This window comes from Hippopotamus amphibius, chromosome 13, assembly GCF_030028045.1.
Source record: "Hippopotamus amphibius kiboko isolate mHipAmp2 chromosome 13, mHipAmp2.hap2, whole genome shotgun sequence".
Classification (NCBI taxonomy): domain Eukaryota; kingdom Metazoa; phylum Chordata; class Mammalia; order Artiodactyla; family Hippopotamidae; genus Hippopotamus; species Hippopotamus amphibius.
Genome location: NC_080198.1, coordinates 88,945,882 through 88,960,722, shown reverse-complemented (window position 1 = coordinate 88,960,722; position 14,841 = coordinate 88,945,882). Strand labels below are relative to the sequence as shown.

The following is a 14,841-nucleotide window of genomic DNA, read 5'->3' as shown; positions in this document are numbered from 1 at the left end:
GCGCATGTTCCTAGTGCCCTGCAGCATGTGCGATCTTAGTTCCCCAAACAGGGATCGAACCCGCGTCCCCTGCATTTTAGGACTGATTCTTTACCACCAGACCACCAGGGAAGTCCCCATAGTTTAGACTTGACTTTTACAATTGTATATAAATGATATCATATAGTATTTACGTTTTGTTTCTAAATAACAAGACAAAATTATCTAGAGCAGCACTTATTTCAAAATGTCATAAATATTGTAATAAGTAAAAAAGTTAAATTAGATATATTTGTCACGCCGCTTTTTTCTTTTTACACCGGTTTCAGAAGTACTAGAGAGATTTTGGAGTGCTATATTAAAAAAAGCGATGAAATTAATGAAACCGGAATTCCACACAGGATGTCTTAAAGCAAATTAGAGAATTATTATCATTTTATACTCAATTACCTCAGATTTAGTTTCAGTATTCATTTTGTGGTTTTTTGGGTTTTTTTTTTTTTTTTGGTCTTTATCAAAAGTCTCATCATGGGTATAAATTAAATTTAAAAGTTACTTAAGAATAAAAAATAAAGTTTTAGCTCTATAGTAAGCAAAGTCAACATAATAGCTAGAAGTATTCAACTGGGTGACCGAATCACAAGTACAATTCTCTTATACCCAACGATTGGTGTGTCTGGCCACTCAATACACTCTTCCAGACTCTCAAAATGTTCAGTTTCAAAAGAAAAAAATAATCACATCACCATTTAGATATTTTTAAAACAGAAATTAGAGGTCATTAACTTAATTTTTTATGCATCTCTGGTTTTTTTTTAAGGGAGTTACATATTACATTCAAAAATCTCTTACAAACTTACCAAAGAATTTTTTAAACATTCTAGAAGCCAAAATAGATGTCATTACCATTTCTAATGAGGAGTCCCCTGTGACACTTTTGAGGATTTTCAAACCACAATTTGGGAAGTAAAAATTAATCGATGGTTACAGGCCACTTATGGGTCACTAATTACTGCATGTCACCAAGTAAAATTGTCTCTTTAGCTGGTCACGCTCTTTGAAGTCTTTGCATTATTATACACCATTTATCAGACACCTCCTTCTTCCTTATAATCCTCTCACTTTTTAATTAAGGCCAACAATGTATTATGTTTCTCCAACTTACCTGGCTGGTCTATCTCTGCTTCTTTACCAGTTGTCTTCCTTCTCTTTGGTCGCAACAGGGCTAAATCCTCTGTTTCCGTCCCCTACTTCATGCTTGCTTTCCTTTGCTTCACCTACTTTGCTGATCCTTGGCTTGTCTCCGCAGAGCTACTTCATTGCAGGCCATGTTTCCCAGGGGTCCCCTATCAGCTGACTTCATTCAGTTAGACCAAATGAGGACACTGGAGGGAAAAAGGAGACCCTGGCCGAGGCACTGAGGGAGACAGGAAGGTAAAGGATGGAAGACGCCAGGGTCTTGCTCTCCCCCTCTCTCTCTGCCTTGGGTGTCATCTCTGATGCCTTGACTGGAGCTGGATGGTACAAGATGGCTTCACTCACATGCCTGGCAGTTTATTTTGGCTGCTAGCTAGGTTCTCCTCCGTGTGACGGCTCATCTCTCAGCAGACAAGACTGGGCTTTTTCACAGCGTGGCAATCTGAAAATGAACACCTCTTAAGACTTATGGGTTCCAAAATTCATACAATGTCACATCCACCACGTTCTATTGGTCAAAGCAAGTTACAAGGCCAGCCCTTATTCAGAGGGATAGAAAAATAAACTTTACCTCTTGATGAGAAGAGCTACAATAATATATTGCAAAGGGCCTGGACACAAGAGAATGTCATTCCCTAGAGGCCATTATTGTAACAATATACTTCACCCTATCCCCCATCCTAGCCACGGCTTAGATCCTCGCCACATGCTATTCCTAATCTCCAGGTTGTCCCCAATTTGTCTCCTTAGGTCCTTCATCACCTGTTTAATCGATTGTATCAGATTGCTTCTGCTATCTGTGTTCCTGGTTTGATCCTAAATGTGCATCATCTTTCTTACTCTAACAGTGAATAACTCAAATCTGAATCCAACCTTGATCTCTCATCCAAAATCCAATCCTAAACTTCCATATTTCCACCTAGATTTCCTCTTCATCAACTAAATTTGGCATATCCAAAGTTTAAGTTATAATCCTCTCTCCTAAACAATGACCATTGTCATTTTCTCTATACTCTGAACCAGGGGTGGAATAACTACAGCCAGTGGACCAATCCACCCCTGCTGGTTATATTGGAACACACTGATGCTTGTTTATTTTTATACCATCTGTGGCTGCTTTCACACTACAAGGACAGGACCGAGTAGCTGCCACAGAAACCATGTGACCTGTAAAGTTTAAAATATTTACTATCTGCTTTTTTATGGAAAAATTTGCCAATCCCTTTTCTAAATATCTGATTTCTTCTTTCTCTTTTTCACATGCAATCAGGGAGCAAGAATTATCCATATCAATTCAGACTCTCTTTATTTCTAAATTATTTCAATATTCTTTTCTCTTTCCCTGTCTTCAACCTCCTAACCTGTTCTACATATCTCGACTAAATTGACTGTTGCAAAATACCATTTTAATTGTCACTCACAATTCTACAGTGACTTCTTTTATGTATCTGATAATTACAAACACATTTTTGCATGAAATGACCACAATTTACCGAAAAAAATTTAATTTGCACTTTTCCCAAACCATCTTTTCCAATCTAGTGTTTCTTCTCTTACTTCATTTCAGAGCCTATGAATATAGAAATTGTGTTTCATTGCTTTACAGCTCTAGCACCAAACCACAGTGTCAGACACATGGTGACCAGGGAGTGTGTGTTGAGTGAATGTTTCCCATGAATACTACTGATTTTATTTCCCCTTCTGTTACTTTAATTATACACTTCTCCTACCCTAGGATGCCCTCTCCATGCTTTTCCATCTATCCAAACTATTTTCTCTAGTCTCAGCTTCTCTCCAAACTGTCCTAAACTTAGTGATCTCTCCCTTCTCTCAAATGTTATGACACAAAAAATCCTTATCATCCATCCACCTACCACCCCCCGTGCACAAGTGAATATGGAATTAACCACTGTACTGATTCTTGAGACAGAAGGAATATGTTACATGCTTAAATATGCACAATTTTTAACATCCTATCACATACCTCGCAGCTGTCCTTTGAGATATCACTTATGATCCTTGATTAGTGATTTGTCCAAAATTACAAAGCTAGTAACTCTTAAGAGCCAGAACAACAGTCTAGTTTCTAATCATATAAGTTCTAAGTCTAAGACTCTAAGTTAATAAGGCTTTCTAGGAAATGTCAGATGAGTCAGATAATATAAAATTTTGTTCTAATTTTTTTTTTGTCAACTGTAAAGGTAAAATTATTCAAATAGAAGTGTTGGGGAAAAGAAATAGAAAACACTTACTCATAGGTTTTTACTCAAAAGAGAAAAAGTTCACTTATACTGAATCTAAAAATTACAACTTGTCCTTTCAATGTTTGCAAACAAAATCCTGAGGTCGATACAGACATCCCTGGAAATAAACTCTTAAGACATTTGCGTGCTGGAGCAATTTCCTACTGGCTGGAGAGGGCAGGTTGTCAAATAGTCAGGAATTTCACAATCTAAGCATTAACTCCTGGTAGCTTGAAATCACCCATTGCATACATACTTACATGGAAATTGGAAAATGATACAAATCAAGTCTTCTTAAAAGAGTGTCCCAGAACATCACTGACTGCATACATACATTCATAAAAGAAGAGGAAGAGAGAGGACAATAATAATAATAGTAATTAATAATAATTGATAAAAAGACACATTAGTTGGAATTTACTATGTTCCAACCATGTTCTAAGCACTTCACATATATTCAGTGGTATGCTGGAGCTGCCTGGTACCAGCTTGCAGAATCTGATTATGCATATTTCTTCCCAGTTCTGTATTCAGTGACTTCATGTTGGAAAATCCAACATGGTGGGAGTATTTACACCATAGAAATAAGCTAATACAACAAATCAGGACTTTTTATCCAGAGAGCCAGTCTTTAAATATTTACCAACACATCACTGGTCCCTTTTTTTAATCGAAGAATGGTTGATATACAATATCATATTAGTTTCAGGTGTACAGCAAAATAATTCAGGGCTTTTTTTGCATATTATATTCCATCATAGGTTATTACAAGATAATGGCTATAATTCCCTGTGCTATACAGCAGGTCCCTGTTGCTTACCTATTTTATACATAGTACTTTTTATCTGCTAACCCCATATCCCTAATTTGTAACTCCCCTTTTCCCGCTCCCCTTTGGTGACCACAAGTTTATTTTCTGTATCTGTGAGTCTGTTTCCATTTTGCATATACATTTATTTGTATTATTTTTTAGATTCCACATATACGTGATATCATATAATAGTTGCCTTTGGCTTATTTCACTGAGCATAATATTCTCTAGGTGCATCCACTTTGCTGCAAATGCAGAATTTCATTCTTTTTTATATTCCATTGTACTTATATATATAATTTATACAATAGTATAATGGTATATATATATATACCATTTCTTCTTAATCCAATCATTTGTTGATGGGCACTTGGGTTGCTTCCATGTCTTGGTTATTGTAAATACTGCTGCTATGAACATTGGGGTATGTGTATCTTTTTGAATTAGTGTTTTCGATTTTTCCAGATATATACCCAGGAGTGGAATTGCTGGATTATATGGTAGTTCTATTTTTAGATTTTTGAGGAAACTCCGTACTGTCTATAGTGGCTGTACCAATTTACATTCCCACCAATGGTGAACAAGGGTTCCCTTTTCTCCACATCCTCTCCAATATTTGTTATGTGTAGAATTTTTGATAATAGCCTTTCTGACAGGTGTGAGGTGATATCTCATTGTTGTTTTGATTTGCATTTCCCTAATAAATAGCCACGTTAAGCATCTTTTCATGTGCCTGTTAGCCATCTGTATGTCTTCTTTGGAAAAAAACATTTATTCAGCTCTTCTGCTCACATTTTGATTAGTTTTGTTCCTGTTTTTGATAATGAGTTGTATGAAATTTTGTATATTTGTATGTATATTTTGAATATTAACCACTTCGTTGGCCACATCATTTGCAAAAATTTTCTCCCATTCCATAGGTTGTCTTTTCATTTTGTTGATGGTTTCCTTTGCTGTGCAAAAGCTTTTAAGTTTAATTAGGTTGCATTTGTTTATTTTTGCTTTTATTTCTTTTGCAAGAAAACAGGCCCAAAAAACCATTGCTGTGATTTACATCAAAGAGTGTTCTAGTTTTGTGGTTTCCATTCCTACATTTAGTTCTTTAAACCATTTTGAGCTTATTTTTGTATATGGTGTGAGGGAATGTTCTAATCTCTTTGCTTTACATGTGGCTGTCCAGTTTTCCCAGCACCACTTATTGAAGAGAGGGTCTTTTCTCCTTTGCATATTCTCACCTCTTTGTTGTCAAATAACTGACCATAGGTGCATGGGTTTATTTCTGGGCTGTCTATTCTGTTCCATTGATCCATATGTCTGCTTTCATGCCAATACCATGCTGTTGTGATTACTGTACCTTTGTAGTATAGTCTGAAATCTAGGAGAGTGATACCTCCAGCTTTGTTCTTTTTTCTCAAGATTGCTTTGGCAATTCTGGGTCTTTTGTGGTGCCATATAAATTTTAGGTTTATTTGTTCTAGTTTGTGAAAAGTGTCATGTGTATTTTGATAGGGATTACATTAAATCTGTAGATTGCTTTGGTTAGTATAGTTATTTTAATAATACTAATTTTTCCAATCCAAGAGCATGGGATTTATTTCCATTTCTTTGTATCATCTTCAGTTTCCTTCATCGGTGTTTTATAATTTTCTGAGTATAGGTCCCTCACCTCTTTGGTTAAGTTTATTTCTAGGTATTTTATTCTTTTTCATGTGATTTTAAATAGGAATTTTTTTTTTTACTTTCTCTTTTTTCTATTTCATTACTAATGTATAGAAATGCAACAGATTTCTGTACCTTAATCCTATATCCTGAAACCTTGCTCAATTCATTTACTAGTTTTAATAGTTTTTGGGTGGAGACTTTAGGATACTTTAGGATACATGTATAAAGTATCATGTCATCTGCAAATAGTGACAATTTTATCTCTTCCCTTCCAATTTGGATACCTTTTATTTCTTTTTCTTCTCTGATTGTTGTGGCTAGGACTTCCAATACTATCTTAAATAGAAGTGGTGAGAGTGGGCATCCTTGTCTTGTTCCTGAATTTAGCAGGAAGGCTTTCAGCTTTTCATGACTGAGTATTACGTTGACTATGAGTTTGCCATAAATGGCCTTTATTCTGTTGAGATATGTTTCCTCTATACCCACTTTGATGAGAGTATTTATCATGAATAGGTGTTGAATTTTGTCAAATGCTTTTTCTGAGTCTATTGAGATGATCATGTGATTTTTATCCTTCCTTTTGTTAATGTGATTTATTAGTTGGATTGATTTGTGAATGTTGAGTTATCCTTGTAGCCCTGGAATAAATCCAAAATGTTCATGGTGTATGATCCTTTTATATACTGTTGGATTCAGTTTGCTAATATTTTTTTTGAGAATTTTTATGTCTATATTCATTAAAGATGTTGGTTGTGATTTTTGTATGTGTGTGATGTCTTTGTCTGGTTTTGGTATCATTCTTGAATGATACCTTGTAAAATGAATATGGGAGCTTTCCCTCCTTTTCAATTTTTTGGAATAATTTGAGAAGAATAGATATAAGTTCTTCTTTATGTGTTTGGAAGAATTCTCATGTAAATCCATCTGGTCTTGGACTTTCGTTTGCTGGGAGTTTTTTTTTAATTACAAATTCCGTTTCACTTCTAGTAATCAGTCTGTTCATATTGTCTGACCGCTGTTGCCTTATTGATTTTCTGTCTGGATGATCTGTCCATTGATGTCTTAGGATCTTAAAGTTGCTTACTATTATTGCATTATTGTCAGTTTCTCTCTTTATGTCTATTAGTATTTGCCTTATATATTTATTTGGGTGCTCCTATACTGGATGTGCCTGTGTTAAAGAGTGTAATATCCTCTTGCATTGGTCACTTTATCATTACATAATGCCCTTCTTTGTCTTTTGTTATAGCTTTTGTTTTAAAATATAATTTGTTGATATGAGTATTACTAACCCCACTTTCTTGTAATTTCTGTTTAAAATATCCTTTTCCATTCCCTCACTTTCAGTCTGTGTGTATCTTTAGCCCTGAAGTGAGTTTCTTGTAGACAGCATACTGAAGGGTCTTGATTTTTTTATCCAATTAGATAATGCCTTTTGATCAGAGCATTTAGTCTATTAACATTTAAAGTAATTATTAATAGATATGTACATATTGCCATTTCATTACTGGTTTTCCAATTGTTTTTGTAGTTCTTCACTGTTCAGTTCTTTTTCTTTTTGTTTCTCCCATTGTGATTTGAGGATTTTCTTTGGTAGTGTTCTTGGGTTCCTTTCTTTTTGGTTTTTGTGTATCTATTGTAGGTTTTGATTTGTAGCTACCATTGGGTTCATATATGTTGACCCATAATTATATCTACTTGATTTAAACTAAGTCATTTAAGTTCAAATATATTCTGAAAATCTACATTTTTTACTCCCCTCTACCGCATTTTCTGTTTTTGCTGTCATATTTTGCATCTTCAGTCTTCTCCCTTTACTGTTTATTGTAGTTATAATTGCTTTAAAAATTTTTTTTTGTCTTTTAATCTTTGTACTGAATAAAAGTTCTTAAAAAAATTTTTAAAAATTTAATATTTGTACTGGCTTGAGTGACCATCAATCCTTACTCTACATTTGTCTCTCCTATTGGAATTTTCCCTTTCCTATAGATTCTTGTTTTCCATTTGGAGAGGACCCTTCAACAGTTCTGTTAGGGTAGGTTTAGTATTGCTGAATTCTTTTATTTTTTGCTTGTCTGAGAAGTTCTTTATCTCTTCTTCTGTTCTAAATGATAGTCTTTGTGGGTAGAGCATCTTAGGTTACAGCTTTTTCCCTTTCAGCACTTTGAATATATCATGCAACTCCTTTCTGGCCTGCAAATTTTCTGCAGAGAATTCAGCAGATAGCCTTATGGGGATTCCCTTGTATCTTTATTTTTCTCTTGCTGCCTTTAGAATTCTCTCTCTATCTCTAAATTTTGCCATTTGAATTATGATATGTCTTGGTGTGGGTCTGTTTTGGTTCATATTGTTTGGGACCCTCTGTGTTTCCTATACCTGGACGTCTGTTTCCTTCTTTAGGTTTAGAAAATTTTCAGCCACAATTTCTTCAAATGCATTTTTGATATTCTTCTCTCACTCTTCTCTTTCTAGAACCCCTGTAACTCAAATGTTGGCATCTTTGATGTTATCCCTAGATCTCATACGTTACACTTGTTTTTGTTTTTTTGTTTTTTGTTTTTTTTAATTTGTCTTTCTGTCTGTTGTTCTGATTGGATGATTTCCATTATTCTCTCTTCCAGATCACTTACATGTTTTTCTGTGTCATTTATTTTGCTATTCATTGCTTCTAGGATACTTTTTATCTCAGATATTGAATTATCTGTTTTTGATCAGGTCTTCTTATATTTTCTAGTTCATTGTTAAGATGATCTGTGTTGAGATCAGTTCTATTCCCTAATTCAGGTGGCACTTCTATTACCAAAATCTTAAATTCCTTGGTAAATTGTTTATTTCTGTTTCTTTTTTTTTTTTTTCTTTTTTTTTTTTTTTTTTCAGAAATTTTCTCTTATTCTTTCAGGGGAAAGTAGTTTCTCTGCCTTTTCATTTTACTTAACTTTCTCTATCTCTAAGGATTCAGGTGAAACAATTTCCTATTGTGGTCTTAAAGAGATGTTCTTATGTGGGAGCATCCCTATGCAGGGTGCATGTGCCCAGTGCCTTTAGGGGGAAAGCTGGATTTGATGAGGTTGCCAGTCACATCTTTCCTCAGGGTGTGCTGGCAGCTATCACCTTGGGAGGGGTATAGCTGGTGGTGGAGGGGCTAGAGCTTGCACAAGGTGTGAGCCCTAGATCCAGTGCCAAGCTGTGGTACGGAGTGAGCAGTGCCAGGGTGTTCACTCAGCTTGAACTGGGGAGTGCAGCAAGGCAGCTGCAGCTAGAGTAGACCTCTCTCCACCCTGCCTGGGGTCACACCAGCATCTGTGCACTCCTTAAAAGTGTGAGTCTAGGCTTCTCCAGCCTTTCTATCTGTCCCAGCAGTTCTCTAAGCAGCCAAGGGGGCTTGGGGCTTGTCTCCTACCCATAGGACTCCAAGACTGGGGTGCCCAGTTTGTGGCTCGATCCACTCACTCTCCAGCACAAGTGTCCACCTGTGCAATCTCCCTTTTCCTCTCCATCCCTTGCAGGGGTACAGGTCCCAACCTGATACTTTTCTTCCCATCCTACCTGATTATGTGTGTGTCTTTCTTACAGCCTTGGTTGTACAGGAGTCCTTCTCCCAGTTTCCAGTTAGTTTTCTCTGAGAATTGTTCCATGTGTAGATGAGTTTTTGATGTGTTCATGGGGGAGGTGAGCTCCATGTCCTCTTACTGTGCCATCTTGATCTCCCCCTCTCCAGCACATCACTGTTCTTAAGCCAGACTTTTACAAGACAGAATACTCACTGTTGGTCTCCTAATGTATTAAACGATGTCCTTCCATCAATAGGAAACCTATGCTTGCGCAGAGAAAAAGGAAGGAAAAATATGAAATTGCAAAAAATAAGGAAAAACTTGACTGCAGTATAACTGGTCGGTGAAAACAGAAGGCCTAAGTACTAATCACTTACCTTACCTTCCCTCCACCATAGGAACTTCAGGGGAAAGTCGACTGTGTATTCTTCCACTCACCATTCTATCTCCATCATCCTTGCCCTCTCCATGAAAACGGAATTGTGAGCTGTTCAAACATTTCCCTTAACTCCTTGAGAATCACTGACCATTTTGGATCAGACAAACCCCTCAGTCATCAATAAGCACGTATTTCCTAAATTCAGACAATCATCTATAAAATATGACCTTGGGCAGGTTCAAAGGAATATGCCAGCACTGATAAAGTAGGAAGAAAAGTGTAGGACAAGGGAGAAAGAGCCAGAATAAGAAAAGAAACTAAGAGTGGCACCTAGGATGGGGTGAGTTCTGTAAGTTAAGTTTCTGGTATATTAATAGAGTTCCCTTGATGCTTTGAAATGACAACACAGTGCCTGTGTTTGCCATTCCACCCTCCCTGCCTCACAATTCTTGGTGTATTCCTGAGAGTAATCTCGGCAAGTACATGAAAAGGAAATTACAGCAAGCTTCTTCTGTCATATGTCCACAAAAGGAAAAAAAAAAAAAAAAGTCTACACTTCTAGGGCTTAGAAGCAAAAGTTAACTTTTAATTTAAGTTTATGCTCCCCTTCCGGGAAGAGCTGTCCAGTGAAATAGATAATTTTCACAATTTGCTAGCAGAAAGAAAAATTCAGAAACTTGGAGGAAAATGAACACAATAACAAATGGTAAGTTTTCTGTCATAAACAACACCACTGGATCTTGAGGGGAGGAGAGGGAGGTGCACAGCTTAATTAGGAAGTGTCCTCCCAGAATACCAATGGCCTCCCAAACGCTCTGTTTATTTTGCCACGGGCCATTGTCTTTTCCCATAAATTTAAATTAGCATCTCCAGTCACTCTCCTAGAAATAAAGACTTTAGCTCTATGCCTCATTTTGAACACCCACTGGTCTTGAACTAAATTTAAATCATGAATGGACTATTATTTAAAGGTTGATAATCTTCACGTAACGTTACTTCAGCAATGAAGCTAAAACCGCTCGAACAAAATTCTGCTGGAAATAGCCAACAGTGCCCTAGCTTAATAAAATTATCTAGTGTGTAACTTCAAATGCCTTTAGGCCTTCCTTAAAGATGATATTGTGACCTGTATAACACTGAGCATAAAGTGATGAACATGGGAGATTCGGATTGCAACATATACATTACTAATGAGAAAAAAAATCAAATTTTACACTTTAAATATATGCAGTTTATTGTATGTCAAATTATATCTCAATAAAAGTTCTTAAAATAAAAAATAAATAAATAAATAAATAAATAAATAAAACCTTGAGCTGATTTGTAGGGGAAGGGGGGGGCGTGGTGATAGAGTCCCATGGGACGTGTCATGGTCTTGCTCCAGTTGGTGAAGAGGGAGAGCCTCTTTTCTCTTTTCCTAACACCCAGCAAGAAGCAACAATTCTGTCCCAAAGGGGTTTTTAAATTTCCGTCCCAAAGAAAACGTATTCCACTGAAAAAATCCAGTAGCTAGTGAGATCACAGAGCCAGAAACACACATGTTAGGGAAATATCCAAAGTGATGTCCATGGCTAACAAATTAACTTCTTTATTACACCTGTGACATCTAGCAGTACCTGCAGCTACAGTTTGTCATGCAGTGGAAGGGTAGAGTTGGGAGGAGTAATCTTGTTGTTAGACCATTACAAATCTACAAAGCCCTAGAGATTGTGCAGACCTTCTTTTCCATTTCAGTCTATAGGCATTGTTCCATTGGAGAGCCAACAGTTTCTTATAGTGCTTGGTCCTCAAAGAAGGCTGTACATCCTGCAGACTCTTCAGCTAAGATTGAGCCTAGAATGTGATGCTTTTGGTGTGTTATTATGCTCTTGTGGGGTGGGAGAGAATAAAAGGAGATCTGGAGGAAGAAAAGCCCACCCTGTCAACCTAGGGAAGACAGAACTACCTAGAGGAGTCAAAGAGGCCTCATCAGAAGAAGGTTCTGCTGCATTTTGATTTTTCCTTCCCATTTAAAGATTTAGCCAACTCACTAATGTCCCAGAAGCAAGAAGCAAGCATCTCAGCTCAGGGTAGACCTTGAGCTAAGCACAGCAGGCTGACCGACAGTCAGTGTTCACCTGACAAGGGTGGGCCAACCTTCCACGTGGTCCTGAGATGTGAGCTACCATGGATGGCCCAGATGTCCACAGGAGTGATTCCAGCAACTTCCAGAAGCGCTATTGGGTATTAACTAGATCAGTTATGTATCTAATACCTGATGGAATCTAATATCCTGAAAGTATATTGTATCATATACTAAAGCACTAATGCCTTCCTCGTTGAATGCTCAGAAATAGAAGAAATGTAGCTACTATGATCTCAGAAACTGAGGAAAGCTTCAGAGTTCTGGACTTGAGAGAAATAGACCAGCCCATTCACTCTGTCAGTAACAGGACAGGAGCTGATCTTTTTGTAAGTACACTGAGAATTGTTAGGGAAAGAAGATAAGACCAAGAAGGAAGGTCACAGTCACTCTACAGATATTTGTGGCATCAACAAATCAGTAGACAGTTTGAGGAACCCAATGTAATTTATGACTAATAACCCTAAAAGTCTGTAGTAGATATAAATATAAATACAGATATAAGCATACACACACACACACACACACACACACACACACACACACACACAAGGCCTGATACAGGTAGAAATGAGACAAAAGTATGATTAGTGTTATCAACAATCAGTTAAAAAACAAACAAACAAACACACAAAAAACAGAAAACCAATATGACAAGGCCACTACCACTTCTTCTTCAGTTTCATGTGCAAGGTGAAAGAAAGAAGTACTCATGTGTTAACTGCCGTTTCTATCAGTGGTATCATCTTTGATCTTCATTCCACAATAGCACAGGAATGACCACCATAACCACAAAACAATATCATTAAATTTTATGAAATTTAAAATAGCTTCGTATGTGTTTTTTTCATCTCATAATAGCCCTGTGAGAAAAGCAGGCTATCAGGGCAGACATGGTAGTGCTAGGAAGAGGAAGAATGGAAAAGAAAGGATGGGCAAAAAGGGAGAAAGGAAAGGAAGAGAGGAAGGAGGGGAGGAGAGGAGAAAGCTGCCTCCCAGCTCTTCCTGCAATTGGATATCAGTCTTAATCCTCATATCTCCTTGTATGTTCCAACAAGTGTTCCAGAGATTAAGATCTACGTAGTTCTTTGAAATACCTGATAATAATTGCTTTACATTTTCTAAATAGTAGTATCATCATCACCAATCTTAGCTGTAAAATTCCTCATAAACTCATATACAAAGTTGAGGAACTTGAGAAAAAAACAACAGTAAGAGCACAGGAAAGCACGAAGTCAAGGGAGTTGGTTAAGAAAGAAAAAAAGCAACAAGCACTAACTTTCCCTACAGGCCTCCTAATCTTTCTCCAGGAGGCACTCAGCAGCCAAGCATAAGCTTCCATGAAGAACAGGGCGTGTAAAGAGACCCGGACACCAGCCCTGGGAAGGGAAATCCCTCCCATTTTGTCCTCAGTTCAACTCCCAAGATTCCCAGGCTCACCGTGTGAGTCACACTGCAATTGCCTACGATATGCATCTGCACGGATGCCCTCTGCTTCAGCAGGGAATTGCAAGCTCCCGCCTGCCTGTAATAAGGGGGACCGGATGCTGAAAAAGCTGGCAGCCAGAGAAAACAGTAGTGCATTTGGCTAATTTTCTTTCACAGGGCTTTTTACTGTAAAGAACATTGGCCTCCATGGACTAAGAGAAATTCAACATTTGCATCCCTTTCTTGAATTCGATCTCTTTGTTTCCATTTTAATAGGTCGTGGGAAGTTTCCTGTGAATATGTAAACAAGCTTTGTGTTTATTTTAATCACTTTTTCCTCCTGTTTCCAGGCTCTGGACAACCCCGGCCCTCACTTGAATTCTGGTGGTTAGAATAGAACACAACCCAGTTGTAACCCAAGTCTTTCCTTTTGTAAGAGGAAGTGGTGAGATAAATAAAAGGATGGCATTTCCTTAAAGCAGCTGCATCTCCTATTAGCTGGCTAAAGAACTAACTCCTCAACAAAGATTAGTCAACTAAACTAGTTTAAGAAAGAAATAAAATCTTTGAGCTACCTAATTTACAGCATTGAAAACTCAATACTCACCTAAGAAAGAATCTCTTCTTCTCCTGTTAATCCTGAATATTGCACCTCTTTACTTCTCAGAGAATCACCTTTTGCCGTAATTATTGTCTCTACTCCCTGCCATCTGATTTATTAACCCTCTGTAACCTGGCTTCTGCCCTTACTGCCTTACTGAAACTTACCAAGACAGTGGTCAAAATGACCTGCTAATTGATAAACACAGTGAATGTTTTTGATTAGATTTCTCTGTGGCATTTCTACATGCTGACCAACTTCTCCTTTGAGAAATTTCTCTTTTTTTCTTTTCCATGTTACCAAGCTCTCTTGATTCTCTTACATCTCAGATCAATTCTTTTTTTAAGGCAGCAGTTATAAAATTATATTCAAGTAGAGAATGAAGAGTCAAGCAAATGCTTTTTAATTTTTAAATCAGATCAATTCTTAGAGTTCTTTCCTGAATCCTCTTCCCCCATCCTCTTAAAATGATAAAGATAAGTGTTCTTTTGTGTTCTCCACCTCTTCTTGGACGATCTCATTTTTTTCTTATGTTTTCAGCACCATCTCTAGCCTAGACTGCCTTCCTAAGTCCTTACGTCTTCACCTCCCCATCTCGACTGTAGCCGTGATTATTACGAACAATTCTAACTCAGCTCCTGCTGCCAGACTCCCCCCTCAGGTGCCTGCTGCTGCATGTCTTTCTGTGTTCTGCCCCCAGGGCCTTCTCTAATGCCACAGGAGCTGGCTTGCCCATTTAAGCAAGGGCAGCCCACAGTGGGGGAGGCAGTAGATAAATGCTCCAGACTTCCATCCTTCAGATGGCTAATTCTTGGAGGCATTCTTTGTTCTTTTCAGAAGTCCCTCGTTGCCCAGAGCACTGATGTTA

General features: G+C 37.5%; 1 long non-coding RNA gene across 1 annotated transcript; it reads right to left on the bottom strand.

Moving 5' to 3' along the window:
- Positions 1-871: 871 nt before the first annotated feature.
- On the bottom strand, positions 872-14,511 carry LOC130835179 (uncharacterized). Its single transcript, XR_009048844.1, has 4 exons — positions 13,980-14,511; positions 9,439-9,704; positions 3,680-3,741; positions 872-1,618 (listed from the first exon to the last, which is right to left on the bottom strand). It is a non-coding gene; the product is annotated as an uncharacterized LOC130835179 (long non-coding RNA).
- Between the last annotated feature and the right edge of the window lie 330 nt (positions 14,512-14,841).